Below are 18,580 nucleotides of genomic sequence, written 5' to 3'. Positions count from 1 at the left end.
TTACCGAACGTTGGAGAGGATACTTCTCATGGTGTCGAATTATGAACAATGAAATTTTAGAATCTTTGAATGGTGTAGATATTCCTATCTGAAAATATACATACCTTATTTCCTTTTTTGCGAGAACAATCACTATTGTTCCAACATAATACTTAAGGTGTAAAGGTGACATTGCCAAATTAATCTAATCATTTTTCTTCTTTTTAAGGCTCTCAATACTATCTCATCGAAATCTGGTACTACTAGTATCGCATGTGAATGAAGTGTTGTATTTTTTCATTGACACATTGAATTTTTTGCAACATGGAGTTACACAAACCTCAAAAGTTAATTTTGATGTATAGGATGGCATGTATGAATATCTTTGTATGATCAACATCATAGTAACACAACATATCTCCCCACAAAAAGAAAAAAAAACATATCATTCATCTTACGCAGTGCGAGAAAGTCAAGTTTTCAAGAATAATTATTTAATTATCACATAAATAATGGCATAAATTCCATGGGTGATACATTTCAATTATTACATATTGAAAACATCTAAAGCAATCTTACTAGGGACACATTTTTTTTATGAATTCAAACCGGTGTTGGTACAATACAAAGAGGCACGACCTTCGTTAGTGATGGGCCAAACTTTTCTTCCATATCAATTCCATCCCGTTCAAGCTCAATAGGGAGACTCCATTTAAACTGATTTAACAACGAAGCGAGGATCAACTGCACCGTTCTAATAGCCAATGGCATTCCAGGGCAGATCCGACGTCCAGCACCAAATGGTAGGAGCTCAAAATCAGCACCCCTAAAGTCAATTGTTGAACCCAAGAACCTCTCTGGCATAAACTTCTCAGGCTCAGACCATACATCTTTATCTCGACCTATCGCCCATACATTTATGAACACACGTGAATCTTTAGGTATTGTGTAACCTGCTATTTCCACTGTCCTCTCAGGTTTGCGTGGCAACAAGAGTGGCCCGGGAGGATGAAGTCGAAAAGTATCTTTTATGACAGCTTGGAGATAGGGCAACCGAACAATATCATCTTCTTCAATGTTTCTTTTGAAGCCAATAACTTCTGCAAGCTCGTTGCAAGCGCTGGACATTGATGTGGGTTTTCGAGCAGCTCTTTCACTGCCCATTCCACTGTGCTAGAGCTTGTGTCACTACCAGCAGAGAACAAATCCTAACGTGAACAATATAATGTCATGTTTATAGTCTAGTAAATATAGCTATTTAGATACACTAAACAAGCACCACATAAAGTATAATTGATTATTTGCTATAGAAGAACTCAAATTTTCTTTGAACTACGCACAGCGGTACTGTTTGGATGAGCTATATACGAACAACTCGTTGATTTGCGACATAAGATTTGATATTCTTTTCATTGCAGAATAGTAGAGGCCATTGTTCCTGACTCAATTTCCCATTTTTCACACGTTGGATTAAGTGCAGCGATACAGAGGGTTATGGTGGAATTGTTCGAAATGCGATAAAATATCACAAGGTTAATTTTAAACAAAGGAAGAACATTGGAATTTAAGTTTTAGATGATTCAATTCTTGCAGAGGAAAATCCCACTGGTGCTCTTTGTAACACATGAGTAACCTGCCATGATTCCTCTAAAATTTTATGTTTGACTATTCTATTTGAATTTTAGCAAATAAACATGTGTATCCAAATGTTACTTTTGATGTTCTCATTGTTAGTGGTTGCTATAGCATCAGTAGAGTGGATAGTAGTACATAACTATGTGTGCCACAAAAACCCATACCAATATTTGATTCGGTGCGCAGGTGTATATGCACCTGTGTGTGAACAGTAATATCATCTAATTTTTTTGGCATGGAAGATGCTCGAATGTGTGATGTGTGTGCAAAAGATCATGATGTTTGGACATTCGAGGAGGTCGTGGCAAAACAAAATCAATGTGATAGGACAATACGCCATTTGATGACAAAACACCTGTGGTGCTGGTGGTCTTAGAAAACTGCCTCATATGGAGGTTTAACATGCTAAAAGGTACGAAGAAAAGTTTGTGGTATCACCAAAGCTAGGATTGCATGTGCTTGGCCATGCTCTGTTTATTTCACTACGAGAGAGATGATCATATCTGAATTCTAGATTCCTCAACAACAATGTGACAAACTTGAACCATTGTCTATAGAAGGAACCTCACGTAAAAATGAATCCCCTGACGGTGACAATCCATCACATCGTGCCAGACGCCTAGCATCCAATGGAGTGTGCCAACGGTGTCAGACCTAGGTGCAAGATCCAACGTAACTCTGTCGAATGACCACCGCCAACACTTACTATTTTTCCAAAACAGGAGACAACAATCCGAGCCTCTCCATCTAAAATATTACATGAAATAATTGATGAAATTAATAATCCATAATTAACTAAAGAATGGGGAGCACGTCAAAGTTTATGATCCTCGGACACCAAGTCGCCTTTATCCTCATTTCAGCACTCAACAAGCCAGAGTGATGTTGTCGCTAAGTAGTTAGTTTTCTATATATTAATACATTTATTAGACGAGGATGGGGTCGATAAATTTAGTTGATGGAAATGGTAAGTATGCAAAAATAGGGTCAATTCTAGGCTTAAAGGCCACCCTAAAAATGGCAGGGCAAAATAATACTGACAGACTAATTTCACTCAGCATTTGGGATACACGGCAAACAAGACGGTGCACACTTAAAAGAGATTTTCTAGTGTTTTGAGGAGAACGAAATTAACATTCATTTACTCGAATAGCAGGAGATGTATTTCTACAATTGAATATTGGGATCTCAGGCGGTGCCGAATTCAACGTCATTACATTTCGTACAAAATGAAGTGCGAGATAAAATAAGCAAAAAATACACAAGATGTTGAAACTAAAAAACTACAATTTTAGTCGTCGCACTATATGTGAGGGACACCCTAAATAAGATCATATATATAGAGTTTACTAATTCTCTGTATGAATAGAAGATTTTTTTACTCCGGTGCAATCTAGGATATTCTTTGGCGTGCATTGATAAAAATGGACATAATGGGATTATACGGTTTGTAAAAGTTCTCATGCATAAGAGCGACTTCGTGTGGTAAGCATTGAGTACGACTACACCAATAAACAGTTAAATTCGGGTAGCCAAATTCACTCATTTTTTGGCTCGGGCTCCCAAGGACACTTTTCACTATCAACGTGTAGGTTTTGCAAGTCGTCACATGATCTAAGATGAATGTCATTCATGTAGGATTCCTTAACTACAAGTGACACTTTCAAGGATCACCATTTTAATTGCCTATGCGCATGTGCTGGACTTGACGTGTGATGGAATTCTGCTGACCAAGTGCAAGGGTTTTCAAAATCATGGAGAGAAAGAATATATATTCATCCTTCAAGAAGATAAGGCAACGTTTAGTGAAAGGCTACTATACACTTGTGGAATTTATTAAAATGTATTTATGGCTCAATATTTACATGCTCATACCCCGCTCAAATATTTAATAATGGGTCCTCATTTTAGCTTCTGAGGATATCAAACAGTTTGATCTTGGTTGTGGACACGCGTGGTACACTACTAGGTAAAGGCCTACTAGTGGCGCACCAGTTTTGCCTACTAATGGTGCACTACTGGTGCGCCACTAGTACCACGCCACTAGTATTAAATACTAATGGCGCACCACGGAGTGCGCCATTAGTATAGGAGCAGGTGCGCCATTAGTATGGCCTCCCAGGGGCCATATATACCCATGTGCTTTGCCATACTAATGGCGTACTGCGGGGTGATGCGCCATTAGTATCCTTTGGCATACTAATGACGCACGTTGGGGTGATGCGCCATTAGTATGTATATTAGGGATTATTTTTGATATTTGCACAGATTACAAAATATATTATTGGACATAATATAGACAGCACCACACAGCAACAGCAGATTCATCGAATACAATAGAAGATTAGTCTCCGAATACAATTCATCATATTAGTCTCCGAATTTAAAAGACCGAACAAAGATAGAACATTACAAGTCTCGAGACTGCGAGTAGCGAGTTTGTCTTCACATTACAAGTCGATATCGATCATCTAAACTACCATCACATAGAAGAGAGCTGCGTTCATCACGATGAGCATCATCGCGATGAAACTGGTCTTCATCCGGTTCCTCCAACGCTCCCTCCTCTCTCCCGCTAGATAGCGCGCGTATCTAGATTCCGCCTCCGCCCTAGTGGTGTACCCTTTGTAACTGTTACCACTGAAACGGTGAACCTGTCCCCGACACTCCTCCCAGTCGTCGTAGACTCCGGGAACCTTACCCTTGTACACAACATACGACGGCATCTCTATGCACTAGCCAAACAACAGACAATACATAAGCAATATATAAGTATGCAACAAAAGGATCGGAAGAGAAAAGCAAGACATTAATAGCACGATTCATGGTCCTACTAATAAATAGCATCGATTACATCTAAGTTGAACGACTGTCCAAACCAAAGAGACATACAAGTTCATTAAAGTTTAATTACAACATGAGCTAATCGATGTTTCAGAACTACACATAGCATCACTACTTTCGACTCGACTCATGGGACCGGAGCGTGGATGAAGCCGCCGTCTGTCGTGATGGTCATGAAGTCGCGGGCGTTGTCAGCCTGCATTTGTAGCGTTGTGTCTATCTCACTGTTGGACGGTTGATATTTGAGGTAGAACTGCCCCGAGGTACGAAGGACATCTTGATGGATGATTTCTGCAAACTCCGACTGGATGCGAAAGAATTCTTGTCGGATGTCCGCGTCCTGGATTGCCGCCAAGCTTGCGGCCCAATCTTTGAGATTATTTGGTAGCAGAAGGTGATTATGGTCCCGTACGATCGCCCGCATGTGATGGAGGGCGTAGTAGGCATCCTTCTGACCGCCAGGCGGCTGCTTGACGCAGGGGAACGTCGTATTGTGGGTGAACACGTGCCTGCCGTACCTACGAGCTGGCCTCTTAAAGGTGCCTCCAGATGCGGCGTAGCCGGGGAGAGCATCATCAAGAACTTTCTTGATATTTGTGTAGTCTATCTTGGAGTCACGGTCCGGGTCGAAATACGTGGCCATGGAATATTTCGGGCTTAAGAGGATGAGTGTGCAATGTGTGTCACTGCACAGAACACGGAATGTTAGAAAAAAAAGAACGATCGAAATCTAAGAAATCATATGTTACGGGGCGGTTAGGGGATGACTTACTCGGGAAAGTAAGGCACGAGGAAGTTATCCTTATCTGGGTTTGCCAGAATGACGCCTTCGAGGTGTGAACTCGCGACTTGCCGGTCCCCAGCGCTGCCCAAGATCTTGGCACGCATGTAGAAGGGGTCGACTATCACAATGTCCGGGGTCTTGTCTCTAATGATCCGCATCTCCATACTCAGCGAAAACAGCCGAACGAAGGTGTAGTGCAGCGGATGAAGGTTAAACATAGCAAAGATGTCATCAAACCGCAGGACGATCGTACCCCCGACGGCGCTATCCACAAAGCCCTTGCCCTCTGGCACCTTGGCCACGAAAACCGGGTATGCCACATCATTCTCTCTGAGACGCCGCTTCTCCAAAGAAAGAACACTGTCATGCAGACTCCGCATAGCACCGGTTGCAGCATTGAGCATATTTGTCGGTAGCATCGCCCTACCCGCCACATGCACCCTCCTCGAGATATCCTTAGGTGAAGGTGGCCCGTCCTGAGCACGGATCGTACTCGGTGCCGGCTGGCTCGCACTGGCGCCCTTGTTAGTCTTTCGTTTCCGTCCCTTCTTCCTGATCTGCTGTAATGGGATCGAGTTCTGCTCACAGACCGCCTTCTTGAGCGTGTTGGGGCTGATAATATTTCGCACCTCAGCTATCTGAGGCTCGGTGAAGGCGGCAGCTGGAGGCGTCTCCTGAGAACTGAACGCCAGACGACGCCTGTTGCAATTGGGTTTCTCCGCCGTACCAGCTAGATCGCGGTCGTCTTTTTCAGGGTTGGGTTCTTGAGAAGGAGGCCCGCAGAACTCGTCACCGTACCCATGTTCGGCAAAGTACTTATCGACGTTGGAAAATGTACCGTCGTCGTTGTCGTCGTCGTCCGGATCCTGTGCCATATGCATGTCCGGATCCTGTGCCATAGGGATGTCCGGCATGTCCGGTAGCGTTGCGGCGTTCTTGCCATGGCTTGGCGCTGGCACGACTGGCGGTCTTGTCTGTGGGGTGGTGTCCCCCGCCCCCAAACGAATCTGGCTCTTCGGCCAAAGCAGGGGCCAGCTTACGCAGGCGCTGAGGGTCATCACATCATCTTCGTCGGCCCCAGCGGGTCGAATCGGAGGTAACAACTCGTCGCAGCCTGGCAGCACCCGAACCAGTTCAACCCTATACAAGGTGGGTGGCATCGGATTACCGTGGAACACGCGGTTGCCCGGTTGAACGATTCTGCCCTTGGCGACATCGACCAACTCGCCGCCCACGAAGTGCAGGAGAGTGCAAGGAACGTCGGCGGCGCCCTGCGAAAACATGTAGGGCGTCAGGGATGCCCAGTCAAAGGCAAGGAGATGAAGTCATCGGCCGAGAGGCTTAGTTACCGTGATGCCGTCGAGCTCGGCTAATGTCGAGGCACCGCCAACGGCGGGCGTGCAACTGACGGAGGGGCCGCTTGCTGGCGAGGTGCCGGCCGGCGTACACCCGGGTGCATTAAGCTCCAATGCCCGTGCCGGCGCCGGAGACACGAATACCGCCTCCGCCGGAGACACCAATGGCGCCGCCTGCGCGTTGTGCGAGTTGCTGGCCGTGAAGCTGGGAACCGGGGGAGGCCCCTGTTGGCCGCCCGCAATCCACGTCGTCAGCCCCTGAATCAAGGTAGGCACAATGGCGGTGAGCGTCGTTCCCAGTTGTTGTTGCACATGCTCTTGGACAATCTCCGGAATCCGCGCCACTTGTGCCTTGATTTCTTGAACCTCGCGCGACTGGCTTTCCGAGCTGGTCTTTCCTTTTGCCCGCCAGCGGTATAAAATGACGACCATTTTTTGGACAAGCCTTTGCCGGCCACACGACCAGCTGACGACGGCTTACTGAGCTTATCCTTGTTTTTCATTACGTTCAACGCCCTATTTAAAGGGGTATCGAAAGGGGAGCTCTGAGACGACCCCGCGCTACTGCTTTCAGCCTCCTGCGGAAGGAATGTGAACCATTTAGAAATTTGGCTTCATTAATTAGAATGCAACCATATGGAGCTAATTACGCGGGGGTGTATTCCTTACCAGAACAAGCTCAAGCGCCCTGGTCTTCGGATCCGTGGTAAGCTCCTTTGTTACCGGGTCCTCCTTGTACCGGGCCCTGACAAAGTTCCTGGTCTGCTTGTCACGGAATTTCTCGAAGCGGGGCGGTAGGCCTTGCTCGGCACGCTCCGCGTCCTCCTTGTCCCATATAGGCTCCGCCACTCTGTAACCGCCGGGACCGAGTTGGTGGACCCCTAAGTTCAACTGCCGCATTTCTTTCCCCCACTGACTTGATTCGGAGGTTGCGCTGCTCTCGCACTTGATCTTGAACTCCTTGTAGTCATCTTCGCTCATCAAAGGATATTTCGCCTTGATCTTCTCATAACTATCACCTTTTTCAATCATTGCCTTCACCGTGCTTCTCCATGTAGACAGGGCCGTGCTCATCCTCGTGAGGGCGGCACTGTTCACTTTATTCCCTGAGAGGCGTGTGTTTGCAAACTCAGCGGGGAACTTGTATCGTTCGTGCAGCTTCGTGAAGAGGAGGCTGCGCAAATTCCCTCGGTCCTTATGCCTTAGGTTCTCGGTGTTGATCGAGACGGTGCTCCGGAGAATGCACCCGAGCTGAACCGAGTACCCCTTGACTACTTGTTTGGGCGCCGTTGGATGCCCGTCGGAGTTCACTTCAGTAAATTCCTCCTTGACGGTGCCGAGCACGCTCGGGCGCCGGTCCTTCCGTTGCCTCTTCGGTTGGCTGCCATCTGTGCGTGCGCTGCCATCATCAGTGGTGGCATCCTCGGCGGCACCATCAGTGGTGTCATCCCCGACGCCACTAGGGGTTGTGTAGTCAGGATCGGTGTCTTCCGCGGCGTCCTCATAGCGGTGAGGTTCTTCCTCCAGCTCCTGGGACAGCTCCCAGAATTGCTTGCCGCCCGAACCGCCGGCCTCATCGTTGTGGGCCATGTTTCGCTCTAAATAGGAAAAAAGTTTGGTCAAAAAGTTGGTTATTGTCAAGGAACAAGATCATGGTCTCATCATTTAGGGTTTGTCGACACCGAGAGGCATCCTAAAAGCTAAGCTTTTATCATTTAGGGTTTGTCGACGCCAAGGCACCCTAAAAGCCTAAGCTTTCATCATTTGGGCCTAATCACTTGGCTCTATTGCCACCTATGGTTTAATGCAGCAAGAATAAAGGGGCAATTGATCCTACTTAATTAAGTACTAAGATACCCCGGCCCATGCATTAGTCGCAAGTACCCCATATGTCCTATTTTTAGCAAAGTCATGCTAAAATTCACGGAAAATTTCAGCATGACCTTTGCTGAAAATAGGACATATGGAGTACCCGAATTTGCCGGAACGGAAGTTAATCGACATTCCGGCAAACTCAAGGGCCTCTCGGGGTACCTGCAAAATCATCACGACACGATGGTCGGAGACAAAACCCAGCAAACTAGCACCACAATGTGCCTCTACTTTCATATGGATGAAAAGGCCACAGACCATATGGTCCTCTGCTTTCATATGGACAAAAAGCAGCTCAACTTATGTGAGCTTCCATTCCAGATCTAATAGGTCACCCAACAAAATCAGCTCAACTTAGACTGTGAGCAAACTACCTATTGAAGCAAAGGCAAATATCTCTGAAGTCTGAACTAAAGCACGGTTTCCTTGCTAATGATCCACAGTCCCACACTACTGAATGGGTTTTTGCAGAAACAAAACAGACATCACAGGAGAGAAGTCCCAGTGGACAAGTCAGAATGGCATAAAAACATGACTGCATACATTAGGGCAGATGTGATTTTGGTACAGCTACACTACTGCAGGCTGCATACATTCAGTCATTCTAAAATTTATTTTAGTCTACTACTAAAATTCAGCACTAGCATATCTTCAACACTCCAATTTCTTTCAGTTTTGGCAGTTTATTTCCAGCTTCAAAATGGAAAATACACATCTTCAATACTGCAATTTTACAAACAGTTGGTGTGACTGTACAAATTACTCTACTGATACATGATACATGTGTCATGTGCGTGTGCTCTGCTGTCTGTGATTCACAATGTGCCTCTGTATGTATGTGTGTGCTGTCTAGATGCCAGCCACAGATCACAGAAAAAATCTGGAGTCACCAAGCTGGCTAACAAACTCCCAAAGTCCACTAGCAGATCCAAGATCTAATTCTATTACACACAACATAGCAATTTAAGAGAATTAGAATAAGGATAGTAGGAAATGAAAAAGAATTATGCTCAAAGAACAATGGTAACAGCAAAATATTGAAACCTTTGGTAAGCATTATATTACAAAAAAACAAGATATGCAGTACTATACAATATCCATAACCAGAAAACAAGACATGCATAGGCTATATTTGAAACAAGATATTCTGCCAATCTTAGTTAACTGAAACTATCTACAATTCATGTGTTCAAAAATTCAGTTACATTCAGCTGTTGTGCAAAAACTATCCTCACTTTGCTTGAGCACTGCAAAATACCTTTCCTATGCAGCAAGAGAAAGCTGTAAAGCAGGTGATCTCACCTGCAAGGCACCAGGGTTGAGAAGCAACACACAGATGCCTTCTTTTGGGGAGGAAACAGCAGCCCAATTAGTAGTGCCTCATTGTTAAGGTGCTGTTCAAGCTTCTTATATGGATGAGATGGTATGATTTGTGGTCCTAGGAGATTTAGTTTGGGGGTCATAATCTCCAACCTCATCACAAAATACTACTACTACTGCTGCATATGATTCATGCCCTAAGCACAATATACTACTACTACTGCTGCATCATATCATAGGAAATAATTGCCACTGATATCATTCCAGCCTCTCAAGTGGAAGATGACCCAGCTAACTGAATTTAGTTTCAGTAAGGTTTTCAGTAAAGCCAAATTAACTGAATTTTCAGTGAATTTAACAACAGGAATTTTCTTGCTGGCATATCTGAGAAACTTTAATTTCTCATAATTTATCAGCATGCTAGTCAACATTAAAGCTCTCCTTGTTTCGAAAGTAACTAGAACAACAATTGTGCAGACCTGGCAATTTTTTTGCACTGCAAATTCACACTGGCATTGCAAATCGTCAGGTGTAGTACTGGCATTGCATTGCAAATTCACCATAATCCCTCATGACAGTTAGATGGAGTAGCACTCTTGATTAACAGGACAGGAACATGGTGGCAGCACTGTTAGATGGAGTAGCAACTAACAGGGTGTGTTTCAGAATTAACAGGAACAGGGTGCATATCTAGACTTTGTGTACTCTTGATTGCAGTGACTTTGGTAGATGGTGTACTCCAGCAACGACATCTAGATACACAAAATCTTCAGATCCTACTACTCCACATGTACTCCAGAAATTACAGTTTCAGAATTAACAATCTGACATTAAGAGTTAAGATTTACTGAACTTGGTGATGGTGGATCAAAATCTCAGTGTGGCACTAAATTTGTAAACATCTGAATTACAACACATATGCCTAAAATTCACCCAACAAGTCCTAAAATTTGCACAACTGGAAAGTACAGAGCTAAGAACAGCATGAAAACAGCAAGGATTTTAATTGCCTATACCAGCGGGGCATTTGCAGGCTGCGTTTGCTGCAGGATGGCGGCGAATTTCCTGGTGTGGAGCGCGTGGAAGATGAGGTGGGGCAGCGGGTAGACGGGCACCTTGGCGTGCAGGCGCTCGAGGGCGACGAAGCGGCAGAGGTTGAGCGCGTAGGGCTTGAGCAGCTCCCCGGAGAGCGCCTCCAGCCACGTCTCCTCCACGAGCAGCTCCGGACTCGGCGAGGCGGAGGTTGCGGCACGCGCGGGCGAGGGAGAGGTTGGTGTCGGCCCTGCGGCGCTGCTCCGGCGAGAGTGGGGTGGGGTCGGAGGGGAGGAAGGGAAGGATGGGGAGAGGGAGGCGGCGGGGGCGCGGATTGGGAGCGGACGGTGGTGCGCGCGCGGGTGGACTGGCGAGGGAGAGGGACGAAGGGGAACTGGCGAGGGAGAGAGAGGAATTAGCTAGGGGGGAACTTACTAATGGCGCACCCCGAAGCGGTGCGCATTAGAATGTTTTTTTAGATAGCAATGGCGCACCCACGATCGGTGCGCCATTAGTAATCTTTTTTTATAGCAATGGCGCACCAGCTAGAGGTGCGCCATAAGTAAATTTTTTAATTATTTTTTGTTGCATCTAATAATTTTTAGAAAATGAATATGAATATGAAACAGTAATAATTTTTTATAAAAACAGTAATAATTTTTTAAAAATATCATCAAATTTTTTATTTGAAAATATTTATGAATATGAAAAAATATCATCAAATTTATTATTTGAAAAAATCATCAAATTTGTTATTTGAAAATATAATCAAATTTTTTTTTTGCAATTTTAGTTGCATTCATTTGTGACGGTGGAGCGGGCCGGGGAGGGTTCGGGGGAGGGTGCGGGGGGTCGTCGGCGGCGGTGGAGCGGGCCGGGAGGGTGCGGTGGGTCGTCGGCGGCGGTGGAGCAGGGGAGGATGCGGTGGGTCGTCGGCGGCGGTGGAGCGGGGGAGGGTGCGGGGGGTCGGCGGCGGCGGCCGGTGGAGCGGGGTAGAGGGTGCGGGGGGTGCTCGGCGGCGAGGGGGACCGGATCTGGCGAGGTGGGATAGCGATCAAGATGGAGGGGGATCGAGATCGAGTGTCCATGAAATTTAAAAATATTCATGAGTTCAGAAAGTGCCCATGAAATACAATCGAGAAATGAAGGCTACAATTTAAATACAATCGATCTTAGCTAGCTATCTGTTCACAATCTTCTTGCCCTTATTTTTCGTAAATGGAGTTCTTCTCTTGAACGGACGTCCTTTAGGTAGGGTGGTCCTGCTTCTTCTTGTGGTGTATGCTGATACTTGATCGTCGTCGTCATGTTCCATCTTCGGGTCGCCGTACTTGTCGAAGTCTTGCTCATTGGCGACTCCATCCTTTCCGATGATCTTCCTTTTGCCTCTCCTCACGACAACACGACTGGGCTTTGACGGGTCGGTAATGAAGAAGCATTGGTCCACTTGGGAAGCCAGTACCCATGGCTCATTTTTCGCGGTGACGTTCGCGCCTGCGGTCTTGGATTTGGCTTCGGGTATAACCATGGTGGTGAAATACCGGTCTTCTTTTATGACGCTCTTGGCCCATCTGACACGGAACATCGGGACCTTCTCTCCAGCGTAGCTCAGCTCCCAGATCTCCTCGATCCTTCCGTAGTATCTGTCCTTGTCGTTACCGGTGTAGGATTCCATCGTTACCCCGGAGTTCTGATAACCATCGCTCTTCATGTCCTTGTCCTCGGTGTAGAATGTGTAGCCGTTGATATCGTACGCCTCATACGTCATCAGGTTGTGCTCGGCGCCCTGTGACAAGGCGAATATGAGTTGTTCTTCCGCGGAAGAATCCTCATGTAAAGGGTACGACAGAAGCTTCTGCTTGAACCAACGCGTGAAACATGAGTTGTGCTCTTTGATTATATCTCCGTCCGTCCTCTGTTGGCCTCGGTCATTGTACGTCTTCTCAATAAAGGTTTTGTGCTCTACCACCCAAGGATCGACCACGTCTATGTGTTGTAGCGCGACTAGGTTTGCTCTTTCAAAGTCGGCGAGTCGACCCTCGAAGTCGACATGCATTTCGCGGCGACCCTCACGGTGACCCCATCCAGCGAGCCTGCCGAGGTGCCTGTTGACGGGCAGACCAACGGGGTTCTCGATGCCTAGATAATTCGTGCAGTAGGAGATGCACTCTTCGGTCAGAAAGCCCCTGGCTATGCTTCCCTCTGGACGTGACATGTTGCGAACGTATCCTTTGATGACACCATTCATCCTTTCGAACGGCATCATGCTGTGCAGGAACGTCGGCCCGAGTTGGATGATATCCTCCACGATATGGACCAGCAGATGCACCATAACGTCGAAGAATGCGGGCGGGAAGTACATCTCAAGCTCGCATAGTATCACCACGATCTCTTCCTGTAGCCTTCTGAGTTGCCTCACGCCAACCGACTTCCGAGAGATGACGTCGAAAAAGTTGCATAGGCCAAATAGCATTTCACGGACGTGCGCGTCCATGATCCCACGGATTGCAACTGGAAGTATCTGCGTCATCAGCACGTGACAGTCGTGAGACTTCATCCCGCTGAACTTCTGCTTCGCTGAGTCTAGGTATCTGCTTATCTTCCCCGCGTAACCGTAAGGAAGTTTTACTCCTACGAGGCAGGTGAAAAACTGATCGATCTCCTCCTGACTTAGAGTGAAGCACGCGGGAGGGAAGTCATTTCCGGTCTTCTTGGCCTTTTTGCCTTTGCGACGACTTTCCGTGTCCTGCTTCGCCTCATCATCATCATCATTAGCGTGAAGCTCCTCCCTGATGCCCATTGATTTCAAGTCTGCCCTTGCTTTCGGCCCATCTTTGGTCCTCTCTGGCATGTTGAGCAGGGTACCAAGCAGACTCTCGCACACGTTCTTCGTGATATGCATGACATCAAGGCTGTGAGGCACACGGTGGATCTTCCAGTACGGCAAGTCCCAGAAAACAGACCTCGTTTTCCATACCTTCAGCAGCGGCTCTGGCGCCTTTCGCTTCTTTCCCGGCTCTGGCGCCTTTTGCTTCTTTCCGGCAGTGGGCAATCTTTCCAATTTTTCAACAGCTCGTCTATTTCCTCGCCGCTCCTCGTACGCGGGCGTCTTCGGGGTTCGGTTTCACCATCGAACAGATCCTTGCGTTTCCTCCACGGGTCATCGTCGCGAAGCCACCTTCGATGTCCCATGAACACGGTTTTCGAAGACCCGGGATCTCTATCTAGCTGGCGATACGTTGTGTCATCCATGCACCTGACGCATCCAGAAAATCCGTGGACCACCTGCCCCGCGAGATATCCGTAACCGAGATAGTCGTGCACCGTCGTGAGCAGTGCGGCTCTCATAGGGAAATATTCTTTCTCTGCGGCGTCCCACGTATTGGCTGGCGTTTTCCACAGCATGTCTAGCTCCTCTTTCAGCAGCCCCAGATACAGATTGATGTCGTTCCCTGGTTGTTTCGGCCCTTCAATTAGCATACTCATGTGAATGTACTTCCTCTTCATGCACAACCAGGGGGGAAGGTTGTACATCCACACAAACACAGGCCAGGTGCTATGTGTGCTTCTCTGGCTGCCAAACGGATTGACTCCATCGGTGCTCGCGCCCAGCACGATGTTCCTTGGATCCTTCCCAAATTCTGGGTGTTCGAAGTTCAACGCTTGCCACTGGCTCCCATCCTTAGGGTGACTCAGCATCTTGTCTTTTTTATTTATCTCCGGATCATTTGCGTCATCTTCTCGCTTCTTCTCCTCCCTATCCGCGTGCCAACGCAGGAGCTTTGCTACCTTAGGGTCCGCGAAATACCGCTGCAGACGAGGAGTGATCGGAAAGTACCACACCACTTTTCGAGGAGCTTTCTTCCTCTTCTTGTATCGAGTGACGCCGCACACCGGACATATGGTAGACTCCGCGTGCTCGTCCCGATAAATGATGCAATTGTTCATGCACACATGGTATTTCACGTGCGGTAAATCCAGAGGACACACGATTTTCTTCGCCTCCTCGAAACTGGTCGGGCACTTGTTCCCCTTGGGAAGACGTTCGTGCCAGAATGACATGTTCTCGTCGAAGCATGCGTCGGTCATTTTGTGTTTTACCTTCATCTCCAGAGCCATGAGCGTTACTTTCAGGCGGGTATCCTCGGGCCTGCATCCTTCATACAATGGAGTAACCGCGTCTATCTCCAGTTGATCCAGCTTGGCTTTCTCTCGGGCGGCAGCTCTTGCGTTATCCGTCTGCTTGAGAAGCAGCTCTTGAATATGAGGGTCCTGCACCCAGCCCATCGATGGTCCATCGTCGTCTGCTCCGCCGGCATCTTCATCTTCATGATCATGCCCTTCGTCTGCTCCCGCATCTTCCTCATCATCATGTCCGGCATCTTCTACATGATGACTGTGTACAGCATCACCGTCGTGATCATGTCCTGGAGATTCTTCGTCTTCTCGCCCGCCCGAGCCGCGGTGGTTGTCTTGCTGCCCTTCCTCATTTCTTGCCCGGCCCCCATGGACGACTTCATAGTCATCTTCATCACCTTGCCACCGATAGCCATCCATGAAACCACGCAAGAGCAGGTGGTCCCGCACCTGCCCGGAATCCGGGTCCGCAATAAGGCTCTTCAGCTTGCATCTTCGACACGGACATCTTATCTCCATCTCGTTCTTTTCAAGCATCTCGGCCTTCGCGGAGCTCAAAAACCTATTCACGATGCCTTCGGTCATCGTGCGGACCATGGTCGCCTGCGGGGTAGAGCAAAACGATATTTTAGAACCAAGAAAAAATTTGGCATGACTTTCCCTAAAAATAGGACCAAAAAGAATGCATAGTGCCAAAATTCTCGCCGAAACGGAAATGAATCAACATTCCGGCAAAATATTGGCAACTATCGCATTTCAAATACCGGTACCTGCAAACACAAACATATATGCAACACCACAAACATATGCAACACCACAAACATACATAGATCTAGCTAGGCCATAAAAAGTGCATGTGCACGTTGTTGGAGGGAGAACAACATAAAGATAGCTTCCCCCTTACTTACCTATCAAAAAAAGGTAATTTAACCACTTAATTTGGATGAATTTATGGTGCAAATAAGGTGAGGAGGAGGAGGCAGCCGAGACAAGCTTGGAGGAGGAGGTGGAGAGAATGGAGTGGGGAAAGTGAGTGGGTAGGTGTGGCTGTCCAAAATATCTAGCTGGCCCCAGGTTACTAATGGCGCACCACCTACAAATGCGCCATTAGTAACCCTGGTTACTAATGGCGCACCTGCTGGTGGTGCGCCATTAGTAGTTTTGCAAAAAAAATACACTAATGGCGCACCAGGGCACAGTGCGCCATTACTAGTTTAAACTAGTAATGGCGCACTATACACTGGTGCGCCATTAGTAGTTTTGCAAAAAAAAATATATAGTAGTGGCGCACTATGAGGCTGGTGCGCCATTACTAGTTAGAACTAGTAATGACGCACTGTGCCCTGGTGCGCCATTAGTATGTTTGGAAAAAAAATTGTTACTAGTGGCGCACCGTGTGTCTGGTGCGCCATTAGTGTCTTTCACACTAATGGCGCACCAGCACATGGTGCGCCACTGCTATATAGTAGTGGCGCACCACATGTCTGGTGCGCCATTAGTAGCCATTTCATCTATAGCATAATTTCTTATTGTACTCTTGTATTAATTAAGACTTCAAAAAGAACTAAATTAGTCCGATACCACATTCGATGAACTGCCTAAAATATACTATTCTTTGGCGTGAGCCATGATGGGTCGTAGTCTCTACGTGCGGGAGTACTAATCGCCTTGCCTAACAATTTCACATGCATCCTATAAATACATTCCAAGTCTCCACATGCAAAAGCATCCATCCGCTCACCCACACAACAAGCAAGGATCAGCGACAATGGCGACCACCAACACCAAAGCCATAAAATCCTCTTGTGCCCTACTTCTCATCGCAATCGTCCTAGCTCTGGCCTCAAATAACACATGTGCCAACGACCTACCGCCTTCACCGACACAGGCGCCGCCGTTATCCCCTGTCGGCGGACGGTGCAAGTTGAGAGATGAAATTGCTCTCAAAGTGTGCGTCAATGTCCGGTTGGGCAAGACAAGCCCGTTTGAGAAGGACCTATGCTGCTGGCAGATTCGTGAGACACCGAGCGCTGCAAACTGTTTGTGTTCCGCCTTCATCCGAGCAAGTTATGCTCGCTGCTCCCCCTCTCTCGCTGCTCCCTGACTAGCGCCGCCACCCTCCCGCTTCTCCCCCTCTCTCGATCTGCCTTCTCCATCCCTCCCCTGCTCGGCTTCACCTTCCTCCCGCCGTCTCCTCTGTGATGGCGCGCATCTGCACCATGGCGGCTGAGGGAGTCCTGGATTAATGGGTCCTCGGACAGCTGGACTATGTACTTTGGCCGGACTGTTGGACTATGAAGATACAAGATTGAATACTTCATCCCGTGTCTGGGTGGGACTCTTCTTTGAGTGGAAGGCAAGCTTGGCAATTCGGATATGTAGATCTCCTCCCTTGTAACAGACTCTGTGTAACCCTAGCCCCCTCCGGTGTCTATATAAACCGGAGGGTTTAGTCCATAGGACAACAACAATCATAATCATAGGCTAGCTTCTAGGGTTTAGCCTCTACGATATCGTGGTAGATCAACTCTTGTAATACTCATATCATCAAGATCAATCAAGCAGGAAGTAGGGTATTACCTCCATCGAGAGGGCCCGAACCTGGGTAAACATTGTGTCCCCCGCCTCCTGTTACCATCCACCCTAGACGCACAGTACGGGACCCCCTACCCGAGATCCGCCGGTTTTGACACCGACATTGGTGCTTTCATTGAGTTCCACTGTGCTATCGCGATAGAGGCTTGATGGCTCCTTCGATCATCGGCAACGATGCAATCCAGGGTGAGGCTTTTCTCCCCGGACAGATCTTCGTATTCGGCGGCTTCGTACTGCGGGCCAACTTCCTTGGCCATCTGGAGCAGATCGAAAGCTACGCCCCTGGCCATCAGGTCAGGTTCGGAAGCTTGAACTATACTGCCGACATCCACGGAGACTTGATCTTCGACGGATTCGAGCCCATGTCAGGTGCGCCGCACAGTCACGACGAGCACGACTTAGCTCTGCCGTCGGACAGTGTTCGGGAGATCACACCTGCGTCTACTCCGGCCCTCAATCCGGAGTAGATCGTGCCTTCCGAGGACGGGTGGATAGACCCCGCCATGGAGGCCGCGCACTCAGCGGCGATAGAGCCGAATGCTAACTTCACCTCCTATGAGACATGTGTTGTCGGACACTTGGATTCGCCCCCGGCCACGGGCTCCGAACCGCTTGCGTCCGTGCCTATCGAATCTGATTGGGCACCGATCATGGAGTTTTCCTCTGCGGATATCTTTCAGCACTCGCCCCTGGGCAACGTGCTAAATTCATTGAGGTCTCTCTCCTTGTCAGGAGACCCTTGGCCGAACTATGCCCGGCTTGAGTGGGAAGCGGACGACGAAGAAATTCGTTCCCCACCCACCACCCACTTAATAGCCACTGTCGACGACTTAACCGACATGCTCGATTTCGGCTCCGAAGACATCGACGGTATGGACGACGATGCAGGAGACGAACAGGAACCACCGCCCACAGGGCGCTGGACGGCCACCTCATCATATGATATATACATGGTGGACACCCCCAAAGAAGGCAAGGGCGATAAGGCAACGGAGGATAATCCCTCCGATAAGCAACCCAAGCACCG

General features: G+C 47.9%; 1 pseudogene; it reads right to left on the bottom strand.

Moving 5' to 3' along the window:
• Positions 1-582: 582 nt before the first annotated feature.
• On the bottom strand, positions 583-17,179 carry LOC123056067 (cytochrome P450 76C2-like; annotated as a pseudogene).
• Positions 17,180-18,580: the final 1,401 nt, after the last annotated feature.

This window comes from Triticum aestivum, chromosome 2D, assembly GCF_018294505.1.
Source record: "Triticum aestivum cultivar Chinese Spring chromosome 2D, IWGSC CS RefSeq v2.1, whole genome shotgun sequence".
NCBI lineage: Eukaryota > Viridiplantae > Streptophyta > Magnoliopsida > Poales > Poaceae > Triticum > Triticum aestivum.
The sequence above is the reverse complement of the archived record's forward strand: the minus strand, read 5'-3'. Positions and strand labels throughout refer to the sequence as shown.